Consider the following 12,292-nt stretch of genomic DNA (forward strand, 5'->3'; position numbering starts at 1 on the left):
GAGAGTCAGAAGCTTGAAGACAGTGGGGAATGTTAGAAATAGGCAGTGGGGACAGTGGCTGGGAGAACCACCCAGTGGAATGCCATAGAATTGCTGAGCAGTGATGAAGTCCAGGTTGAGAATGCGGTCACCAGGAATTTATAGTGGCAATCATCATAGTACTAAACATGGTATGTTATAATTATTCACAGGCCTCTCTCAGCACATGTGCCTGACAAGCTGGTGTAGCCACTAAATGTTGAATAAATGAATGGACCCAGTTTAAGTGAGCCCTCCAATTAAAGGACCGCATTTCCTCCACCAACAGAGTTTCATCAACTAAAACCATTAGAAAGCTATCTTGGGTCTATCTCTCTCTGCTATTTTTAGTCTAAAGACATGTTGAGATGGAAAATGTGCTTTCCTCTGCTTTTGTGCAAGTTTGTTATATGTTATATATGTATGCTTTGTAATGCATGTTTGCTGTGTAATGCATGTATGCATTCAGTAGTTTTCCAAAGATCACTAGTTAGCTCAGGCTAACTCAGGTCACCTGACTTGCATTCCATATACTGGGATATACGATATGCCATGTGAAACTGCCAAGGAGTTCCAGGTGATACACTAAGGCTTCAATGTTCCCTTCCTTCCTTCCTTCCTTCCAGCCTCCCTCCATCTTTCCTCCCTGAGCATGGTAGACCTCTTGGAATCCTTTCTGATCTCCCTACCAAGCTGTCCCCCAGCTTCATTATGTTCAGCCCTCATTTGCACATGCTCTTGACACCTGGTGTTTGGTGGCAGAAATGGCTGATAAAATTCCACACTGATTAATTTCATGTTTAATCTAACTGATACTTCTGTAGCCTTTGCAAATAACCTCTTTGAACAAAAACTGCAATGGCTCATTCCAAACCCGATCAAAGAGGTATGCATGACTCACAGCCACTAAATAAACATTGATGCCTGATGGCAGTAATATGGCTATTTATATTCAGAGCCTGATTTAACCAGTGGCATTCCTGTAATAAGATAATAAGCATGAGCTGTTTACTACAAAAAAAGGAGAGTCTGTGGTGCTGGTGTTCAATAAAATCTCTTAACAGGCAAATGAGTCTCTGAAATTGGTTGGCAAATACATCCAGAATGAGATGTGCTAATTAGTTGCTGTTACTGATTTTCTAAAATAAAGAGTTTAGACTTAAATTAGCCCTGAAATTTAGTACAATAAAAAATACTGGATATATGATATCATGTTGAGAGTCTTACAGATTACATCTAATATATGTACAGCAATACAATTAAGAAAAAAGAACTCTGCACATAAATCACTAGATTTTAAACAGAGACTGTCTAAGAAGGGGTTTTAAATGTGGAGAATTAGATATTTGAATCTCAGGTTCAAGTTTTTTTTCTATTCAGAAAGCATTTGTAGATGATCCTCTTGGCTATAGGGACAGAGATATCTATTACTATAAGCACTTTAATTTTTAAATAGAAAGAGCAAAAGAATGCAAGAATTATCTTAACCACATTTGGATACCCTTTAAAAATAGATTAAGCCATTCAGAACCAAGATCACAGAGGGTCTAGGTAAACATGTAGCAGACAGCTGTCTGGATTCAGAAAAAAATGATGAAAGTATCAAGCTTGTGAAGCCTCTCCCAACACCATCCAGCACTGGTTTTCCTCAACTGAGGTAAAAGCAGCAGGCATCTATCTTGTGCCTGCTCCCTTTCTCCTTCTGCCATCACTCCAGGCAGCCCCCTTCCAGCTGCTAAAGATGCATCTTCAAACTTCCATTTTCACTGCTTCCTTCACCAAGCTTGAAGGAGCTGCCTCTATCAGGACTTGCAATTTCAAATAGTGAGATGATCTCAGAAGACATCCAAATATTCTTTCTTTTAAAAAATCAAATATTATATCTAAAAAGTTATGGCCAAGTCATAAGAGGATTCAGCTTGTGTCTCCATCATATTTTTTTCCCTGAAACCAAGTTGAATTCAAGAACCTGTTGTTTGAATTTAGCTGGTTGAGATGATGCTTGTTTTCCCAGAGCAAATGGTCTTTCTTCTTTTAAAGCCAACTAGATGGCAGATAGTGCTGTAGCTCTAAAGTAGCAATGTTTCTAATGTTAGCAATGAGTCGATTCATTCATTTGAGTTCTATTCATCTACAGTTAAACCGACAAAGGTTGATTATTTATGTGCTTTAATTTAGATGTTCAGTCTGTATCAGAGTTTAGTTACCTGGGGTAATTGATGATGTACATCTTTGTCTCCACATCACAGTGGGTCCCAACTCAGGTACCAACGTTTTCAGATAATACTGAGACCTAGAATTGTTAGGGACACTCTCATATAATCTAGCAAATAATTGATATTATAAACAGAATCCTGAGTCATGAACATGTGGCCTTCCCTATATTTTTCAACAGTAGTACTTAAGGTTCTCTTGAAACCAATTCTGGACTAGCTTAAGACAAAAGGGAATTTACTTGAAAGGATATTAGCAATTTTATAAAAGGTAAGGATGACTTGAATAGCTATGCCTCAGAAGCGCAAGAACAACAGCAATTCCAGAGATGTGAAAACAAGAGCTTCTGGGCTCATTCTGCTATTTTTGTAGCTCTGAGACTAACATCTCCTGGTTCCTTTGTTTCTTTTTTAAGATTCCATGTTCTTAGACAAGAAAATCTGGTTGGTCCAGCTGCGCTCAAACAAATGACCTGAACAAATCAGTTATGACTAACAAAGAGGGGGTGTCAGGGTCACATGGCATAGACATGGCTTCCGTGCAAGTCCCCAGAGACTGGAGGACAGTTGTCAAATGGGTAGTAAACCCAAGGGTCCTCTATACCAGTGCTCCTCCAAGTGCTGGTCCCCAAAGATGTCTGACGTCAATCCAGGAGGGTACTGTATAAGGAGCAGGCACCAGAATCTAAATCAACACATTGCTTACTTCACTGAGAAAATCTTGCTATTAAAAAATCATCAGCTGAACTAAAGAGTGTGCTAGTGACACAGCTGGGTTATATCCTGGTGCAGCGTGTCTCACCTCCTCATGGACCAGTAGTGAACAATTTGTGGACCACCCTTGAATAGCAGTCTCTTCTCTTCAGCCCTTGCCTGACTTTATGGGACTCGTACCAGAGCAATCAAGAACATAGACTTTGGGCTTCCCTGGTGGCACAGTGGTTAAGAATCCACCTGCCAATGCAGGGGACACAGGTTTGAGCCCTGGCCCAGGAAGATCCCACATGCCATGGAGCAACTAAGCCCGTGCGCCACAACTACTGAGCCTGCGCTCTAGAGCCCATGAGCCACAACTACTGAGCCTGCAAGCCACAACTACTGAAGCCCATGCGCCTAGAGCCTGTGCTCTGCAACATGAGAAGCCACTGCAATGAGAAGCCCGCGCACCGCAGCAAAGAGCAGCCCCGCTCGCCGCAACTAGAGAAAGCCTGCGCACAGCAACAAAGACCTAACACAGCCAAAAATAAATAAAATAAAATAAAATAAATGAATTTTTTAAAAAAGCTTTTAAAAAAAGAACATAGACTTTGAAGCTACCTGGGTTTCAGTTCTCACTATCCTGAGTAGGTGAATGACCTTGGGCTAATGAATACTCCAAGCCTCACTTTCCTCATCTAAGTTGGAGGTAACAATACTACCATATTTGTCAGGACTCCTTCAATTGCAGGCAGCAGAAAATCAAGTCATTAAATTAAACCAGATGAAATGGTTGCAATCTGCAAAAATGGCAATCTTATTGTGGTTCAAACTAACAGCTTAAGCTAAAAATGATTTTATTGGCTTATGAAGCTGGCAACTATAACAGTGGAATAGGTAGCACACACATCTGAATCTAAGGCTCAAATGAATAAAGAGAAGCTCTCTCTTTTTCAGCAACCAGAATTGGATCATGTGGCATAGAATGATGCTAATTGGCCCTACTTGGGTTATGCTCCCAACCCTCCAGCCCAATCACTGTCAAAAAAGACACAAAGTTTCTTGATGGGCCAGGCTTAGGTCATGTGCTTGGGAGTAAGCAGGGCACTATGATTAATAGATTGACAGGTCTGTCAGATAAATCCTTTCTGTTTTGTTTGGCCATATCCCTAGGGCCTAGCACATAATAGATGTCCCCAAAATTAGGTAAATAAATGATTGGGGAGGGCGTATTGTGCAACCTCTTCAGTCAAAAGAGGGGGCAGACAAAAGCAATAGAATCGCATGATAAATGCCTACACCATATGGTTGTTGTGAAGATCAGACAAGAATATGATGCATATGGGACAGGGCCTAGCACATGGGGGAACTTTTATTGGCCACATAGATCAGGTCAGCGTGGGAGCCCACCTCTTCCGTGCAGTGACTTGTACATAGCAGGCACCCAGGTTTTTTGATTGACTGGATGAGCTAATAAGTGAACTCATGAATAGACAATGAGCAATCTGGATCCTGTATCTTCCTTTGGAAAAGTTCTTTATCCTATGACAATTTTGATTTTGTCTGGTTTTCCTACGAACAACCAGACACGAATCACACAATCAATAGGGTAAGAGCAAACGGGCAATAAATTACAACTGGAGACATTTTAGGTAAAGACCTACATTAGGAAAACTTTCTAGGGTCCACAAGACAACCCTTCTTCAGTGAAACTTAAAGAAAACAGGCTGGTTTCTATTATGATTCTTTCTGGTAGAAGAAAAGGGACAGATGACTTCTAAGAGTTCTTGCCCAGTGACTGGCAGCACTGGTAAGTCACATTCCAATCCAAGTGAGGACGAAGGAAGGGGACGGGAGCAGAAGACACAATATCAGTGTTTGACTTGGAAGTGTCCACAGAGCTCATCTAGTGCAATCCCCTCTTTCCTGAAGGGGGAACTGAGGCCTGGAGAATGAAGCGGCCTAAGGGGCAGAGCTGAGTCCAGCTCTTCTTCGTCCACGTGCAGTATTTGTCCTCCACATCACACCACAGGCAGTGGTGGCTTCCTATGCACCCATCGTGCCCCTGTCACCCATGTAAGGTGGACCTGGAAGCAGGTGGGTGATGGTAACGCCTCAGTGAGAAACTGGTAGAGACCCTCGTGTGGTCAAGGGTCAAAGGGTGGGGATTAGCATGCCCTGAAGGATAATCTGACTCCCACTCTTGGTTACAAACCCCACATATTACTAACCTACCCCTTCCCGCCTGCCACCTGAAGAGAATCCAAAACATGTCCAATATATATTTTAAAACATTACATGTGTCAAGCAATTTGACCAAATGACAAATCAGGTCATTTTATTTATTAGGTTATTTCATTTTCTAAATTAACTCAGGACATGTGAACCTAATAAAGGATATTTGAGCCTTTTCTGAATAGGAAAAACATACATTTAGGTGCTGAAGTATTGACCTTGTAGGCAGATTGTTTGCAATCAGGACAAACCAGGCTATGTGCGCACTAGAGGTTACGGGCATAATATTTGTGGCAGACTATTAATTCCCCACCCAATATAGATTCTCCCCTTCCTCACTGGCAGAGCTCCTATATTGCTGGGAGTGACAGGATTCCCAGCCTAAATTTGTTTTATAACTTACTTGAGATGTAAGTAGAAGTCATGGAGCCTTTCCAGAAAGCCCCCTTTACAGGGACTGACTCAGCTGACAGGACCCTTCTGTCTTTCCCCTTTCTACATCTTCCAGATGCTACACGGCTGGAGCTCCAGAAGCCAGACTATAAACATGAGATGAGGATCCATCCTAGATATTGTGAGATGGCGAGCTGCCAGGAGCTTGGGTCCCCCAAAACCTCATGCACCACCACATCAGCCCTACACTGCCTGCTTCTTGTTAGATGAGAGGAAAAGAAGGCCCTATCTTATTTAAACCAATTTTCAGATCAGCTGAGTACAGTTCCTGACTGATTCAAACTCATGGCATGATCTTGGCAAAGTAAGTTCTTTAGCCCCTTTGTGCCTCAGTTTCTTTCCCCTTAAAACTGAGTAAGAGCACCAACCAGCATTAAAAAACACATAATACAGTGTTTTAAAATTCTAGAAAAATTTTGGATGTAGTCAAAGGAGTAAGGGGGTGAATACATGGCTATCTGAACTTAACCACTGGTCAATCAGAACAGTTCCTTTTCTATTTAATTTTTATATGGAGTTTCCAAATAAGATTTCATTTGGAAGAGAAGAAAAATAATTTACAGGCTAAGATAAGTTGAAAATCACTGGCATAGAAAAATGTTTAGTCCATCATATGTGAAAAGGACAGTTGGGGCATACCACTGCTCCTGAGATGATAGTTTTCCAACATTGCTGATGGATCTAGTGATGCCCATTGGATCCTTCTTGGAATCAATAGGCCACACTTGTAGACCAGCCTAGGGAAACAGTCTGGAGCCAACAAGCAGTGACAGTGCCCTGATCCCTGCAGGAATAAAACCAGTCGCTCTGCTGCCTTCATGCTGTACTCTAACCCCCTGAAGAATAACTAACGAGCCTGAGAGTCACGCAGCAGCTGCTCTCTGGGGTGTTAAAAAGAGACTGAAGGGAGCTGAGGAGTCATGTCCATTAGCAAGGTGTCTTGTCACTAAGTGGCTCCTGTCACTGCCCATAGCCCTGGCCTCTCTGATCCATCAGACTCAGTGTACTTACTCACCCAAGGGTTCAGTAGTCTTCCACATGGGAAAAAGATACCATCTGAGATAAAGGAAAGAAAGAAAGAAAGAAAGAAAGAGAGAGAGAGAGAGAGAGAGAGGACAGAGAGAGACAGAGAGAAAGAAAGAAAGAAAGAAAGAAAGAAAGAAAGAAAGAAAGAAAGAAAGAAAGAAAGAAAGAAAGAAAGAAGAAAGAAAGAAAGGAAGGAAGGAAGGAGGGAAGGAAGGAAGGAAGGGAGAAAGAGAGAGAGGAAAGAAAGAAAGAAAGAAAGGAAGAAAGAAAGAAAGAAAGAAAGAAGGAAGGAAGGAAGGAAGGAAAAGAAGGAAAGAAAGAAAGAAAGGGAAAAAGAAAGAAAGAAAGAAAGATAGAGGGGAAGGGAAGGGAACCAAGGGAGAGAGGGAGGAAGGAAGGGAGAGAGAATGAGAGAGAGAGGAAGGAGAAAGAAAAGTCCTGAGCCGTTCACACAACTTTGACTCCTAATCAAGCTGTCTCTCAGCAGAACATCTCACCTGAGCCCTGGAGAAAGAGCCAAACCACAAAGTTCTTGAGACCTTGGAAATAAGCCTTCGTCTGACTGAACCCCACACCCATCCACAGAAGGAGCTTCAGAACCCAAGAAAATGATACAAGCAGGGCCCTCTGGTTATAAAAGTCTCCCCTGTACACTCTGCAACCTCAAATCAGAAATAGCTGAGGGCTGGCTCTCACACAGAGTCCCAGGAGCAGTCCCAGACCCTGACTCCAAATTCTCTTTCCCAACCGACTCGATTTCAACTTTGACTTGCCAATCAAGCTGCAGCTTATTCCGCTCAAGTCCCCAGCTCTGTTTCTCTGAACGTGACTGCGCCTGTCTTCCTCTCACTTTGTGGGGTCACATCACATCCCTGAGCTGCAGATCCCTCAAGAGCCCTTGTCTTTAACCCTTGCTCACTCTGCACCCGATCTCCAACCCACACGTGCCCACTTCAACCACACTCAGCTGCCAAGATCCAGACTCTTCTGGGGATAGTCGGGCTCTGTCTGCTTTCCTTTCTCATATTCTCAAACATTGCATGAACACAACTCATTCAAATAGATCATTAAAATAGAATATATTTGATTTGCATTGCATCTTACTGCTTTCTTTTTCCACTCTACTCTCCCACCCCAGTTAGACTTCTGCAAATACATCCTTCTGAGTGGGTTTGTGAATGGTGATGGGAGAAATAAAAGAGGAAAGATGACATTAAAAATTGAGAGAGAATTAAGAGAGAGTAATTGTGAAGAGACGATGGAAGGTCTCTGGCTTCTGTCAGATTCAGTGAGGCAGAGAGGAGGGCTAGATACTGCCCCTTGGTCCTCAGCTTCTATTTCCACCTTTTTCTATGCTCCCCCCTGGATCACAGGGGCTGGAAAGGCATAAAACCTTATTTTCCCAATTCCCTTTCTGCTAGGGTTCTAGATGAGATTTAGCTTCTGCTGATAAAATGCACTCATGTGCAGAAAAGGAGTAGGGTCATTCTCTCTGGGCAGTGGTGACTGGTGAGCATGCTCCCACAAACACAAGCTTTTGCAGTGGCCACCCTCCATGGTACACTGTCTGATGACCAACCTAATGGGTATTGGGCAGCTGTCATCATGCTGGCAGCATTTTCCTGACCTCTGGGTGATAGTAGAGAGTAGATAGAAGAGAGAAGGAAGGCACTGCATTCAGTGAGGTGGACTGAGTTGCACGCCCTTGGCTGGAAGAGCTCCAGCTTCTTACCCCCACATTTTCTCCCCCCAAAAATAGGGTCACATGATTGAGACACTATTCCTTATAAATGAACTTTAAAATGAGATTGTATTAGAATGACTGCTGTTCACAAATCAATCAATGTAACCCATCATATTAATAAACTCAAGAGGAAAAGTCACCTGTTTGTATCAACTGATACAGAAAAAGCATTTGATCAAAATTCAATGCCCATTCATGATAAAAACTCCCAGAAAAGTAAGATAGCAGTAAACTTTCTCAATTTGATAAAGAACATTTACAAAAAACTTACAGCTAACATTATATTTAATTGTAAAGGACTGAATGCTTTCCTCCTAAGATCAGGTCCAAGGTAAGGATGTCTGCAAAGATGTCTGCCCCCTCCACTACTATTCAGCCATGATCTAGCCAACTCAATAAGGCAAGAAAAAGAAATAAAAGGCATACAGATACAAAAGGAAGAACTAAAACTGCCCGTTATTTGCAGATGCCATTATGGTCTGCAGAGAAATCCCAAGGAATCTTTAAAAAAATTCCTTGAACTAATAAGTGCATTCAGCAAGTTCACTGATAACAAGATCAACATAAAAAATCAATTGTAACAATGGAAAAATTAATTGTATTTCTATATCCTAACAGTGTATACATGGGAACAAATTAAAAACACAAAACCATTTATTATCGCTCAAAAAATACAGCAATGGAGTGACTGCTGTTCACAGGTCTCTCGGCTACTAGAGAGCTCTCCACCCTGACTCTAGTAAAGAGGTCAGGAAACCTTGAGTAAGGTTGGAGGTATTAATTTCGGGCAGTTAATTACATTCTTTCAGCATCCATCTCCCTGAAGTTTTCACTGGGCAAATCCTTCAGGAGGACATCCCCATTAGCTATTCATTTTTCTTCCTCACTGACTGGAGAATGAAGTGACTGTTGGCTGTGTCACACTACTCGTTGAAATTCACCCCTGGGTGAAGTGATCCTCAAATAATTACCAAATGTAGTTCAGGTAACTGAATTAGTGAATTACCTTGGTTCCTTTGAGATGAAAGACTCTTTAGGAATGTGAAATACTTCGGCTCTTTGTTATTTATAACCTGAACAATGAAAGAACCCAAAGTAGTATTCAATATGCTCCAGGAATGGGATGACTAAAATTAAAGAATGCAATTGGTTTTCATTTTCCATATTTTTCATTTTCTCTCCTTTTCATTTCAATAGTCAGGACTGAATATGACAAGACATCAAATCCCCTCTGATGTTAATAAGGCATCAACTATGGAGCTCTGGGAAGAGAAAAATTCAGCCGAAGTGTGACAAGTACGTGGTTCTCCTCCTTTCTGTGATTTATTACCATTTCCTCTCACCCACCCTATTACACTACTCTACAGGTGAAAACCTCCTCCCTTGCTTTGTTTTCTTCTGCCTTAGTCTAATTTGCCAAATTTAAGAGTCTCAACTACTCTTCCACCCTTCAGACAAACAACTGCTCCCATCAGTGGTCTCCCATCAGAGAAATGCAGGATGCCCTCGGCTTAGTGCTCTGCCCTGGGTGCGAAGAAGAAAGAAGCCTAGAGGCGAATCCCAGGCAGACAGCTTGACCTGGGGTGGGAGGAGTGGGAAGTGGTGGAGATGGGGCTGAGGTTGGCAAATCAAGGCCCAGTCTACCTGAGGTTGGTAGAGGGCTGAAGATGGTGGCGGAGATGCTAGGCTCTACTCATGCTGGATATGGGTGTACTGCATTTATTGAATCCAATTTACAGTTACTCATTTTTAGTTTTCATTTTTTAAAGCATTAAGGGTTTTCTATTTCTCTCTCTTTTCAAATATCTTTTTAAGTGTAATTTATTTATTTTGGAACGGGAATAGGTAATACATTCACATAGTTCACAATTCAAAAAGCATTCAGTAATATACAGTTAAGACTCCCTCCCACCTACATGCTCCAGCCACCCAGTTCTCCCTTCAGAGGCACCAGCATCATCAACTTCCTACTTTTCCTTGCAGAAATATATAAGCAAATTTGTATAAGGCATCCCCTCACCATCTTTTATTTACACACATGATGACTCACTACTCTGTTCTGTACTGTGCTTTTCTCGCATAATATATCTTAGAGATCATTCCACACCAGTATACAAAGACCTCCTCAATCTTTTTTTTATGATAAATAGTAATCCATTATGTTAACGTATCTTCATTTGTCTAACCACTCTCCCATTAATGATCATTTCCATTATTTCCAATTTTTTTATACTACAAACAGTGCTGTAATGATTAACCTGTCAATAAGTGATTTCCACATATAGGAGTATGTCTGTAATTTAATAGAATTGCTACTAATAGAATTATTATAAATAATTCCTGTAAATAGAATTGCTAAATCAAAGATTATGTATTTGTAATTTTGATAGATATAGCCAAATTGCAAATACATGTCACCTGACGCAACATCCTTTGCCCATTTTTCTATTGCATTATTGGTTTTTTTCTTATTGATTGTGTAGCAATGACTTAAAATATGTTTCCTAATTTGTCCGTTGACTTTTGACTCAGCTATGATTGTTTTTGCATGGATACATTTTTAAAAACACGGTTGAGTTTTTCAATCTTTTATGACTGCTATAATTTGTGTCATATATTTAAAGGTTTTCTGCAGTCATAAATTACAACAAGAAAATCTTTTATGGTTTTTTCCTATTTTTATGGTTTCATATTTTTCTATTTAAAATCTGTAACCCATCTGGAATTTATTTGGTAAGATTTGAGGTACGGCTCCAATTTTAATTATGTATTTATTGTTACAGCTAACTACCCTGTTGTCCAAACATCATTGATAAAAATCCAGTGTTCCCAGTGATTTGAAATGAGACCTTTATCATATGCTAAATCCCTATATGTTTTTGGGTCTACTTCTTGATTTTCTATTCTGTTTTATCTCTCTATTCATGTGCCAGTGGCACCCTAGTTTGATTTTTAAAAACGTAAGTAAAAGGAATTGTACTTCAATTTTTTAAACTTTATGTATCTCCTTAAAGTAACTCTTCCTTTGGGTTAGTGATCCATGGAAACAAGGTTTCCTGTCTGTGTCTTACAATATTGTTTACTTTCCCTCAGATAGCTCAGGACTAGATTTTTCTTAATCTTCCAGGAAATGAAATTTAGCCTCTACCATCTGAGTGGCATAGTCAAATGAATGGCATAACCTTGGGCTTATGAGATGACCATAGGAATAGCATATTTTACCTTTCCAAATCCTGGTGCATAACAGGGTCACAAGGAACATGCTCTTTTATTCCTGTGGTCATCGCTTTAAAATAAAGTTGTATACTTAATGAATATTTACTATACGGCAAGTTGCTTCGGTGAGGATGCTTTTGGCTTCAAGTCATAGAAACAGATTCAAACAGCCTTTCACAATAAGGAAATGCATGAACTGCGGTAACTAGTTCTCAAGGAGTAGGGTGTTGGACAGGCAGTGTCAGTAGCCTGGCCATGTCATTACAGATCCAGCCTCTTACCATTTTGTGTTCCTCCATCCTCAGTCGTTGGGTCCATTCTCAGGCTGATGGCAAGATGGCTTTGGCATTTCCAGGTATCCCCTCCAGACATGAAAACACCCTGAGAAAGAGACAGCAGCTCGTTTTGTTCTCTTTCTTAGGAGCAAGGGAACATTTCCCTGAAGTCTCCCATGTGTGATTGGCCAGAATTGGGTGACATTCCCATTCCCAAATCAATCACTGACAAGAGGAATGTGATTAGCTTAAGGCCAATCAGACCCACCCCTGGGCTGGGCAAGGGTGAGTTCCCTCCAAGGCACATGGCTGCTTGAAGAGGGTGAACATCTGCACAAAACCTGGATTCTCATAGTAATGGAAGTGGGTAATGGATGCTGATAATGAGTCTGCCCCATCCCCCTCTCTCTTTCTCT

The 12,292-nt window shown here is 41.1% G+C and overlaps 1 long non-coding RNA gene across 1 annotated transcript in view; it reads right to left on the reverse strand.

Moving 5' to 3' along the window:
- The window catches only part of LOC130707675 (uncharacterized), a 129,051-nt gene that overhangs the window by 79,431 nt on the left and 37,328 nt on the right, over positions 1-12,292 (reverse strand). Inside the window, exon 2 of the long non-coding RNA XR_009007685.1 lies at positions 11,883-11,982. This is a non-coding gene — a long non-coding RNA (uncharacterized LOC130707675). The remainder of the gene's footprint in view (positions 1-11,882; positions 11,983-12,292) is intronic.

The sequence above is a fragment of the Balaenoptera acutorostrata genome, chromosome 3, assembly GCF_949987535.1.
Source record: "Balaenoptera acutorostrata chromosome 3, mBalAcu1.1, whole genome shotgun sequence".
In the NCBI taxonomy this organism is placed as follows: domain Eukaryota; kingdom Metazoa; phylum Chordata; class Mammalia; order Artiodactyla; family Balaenopteridae; genus Balaenoptera; species Balaenoptera acutorostrata.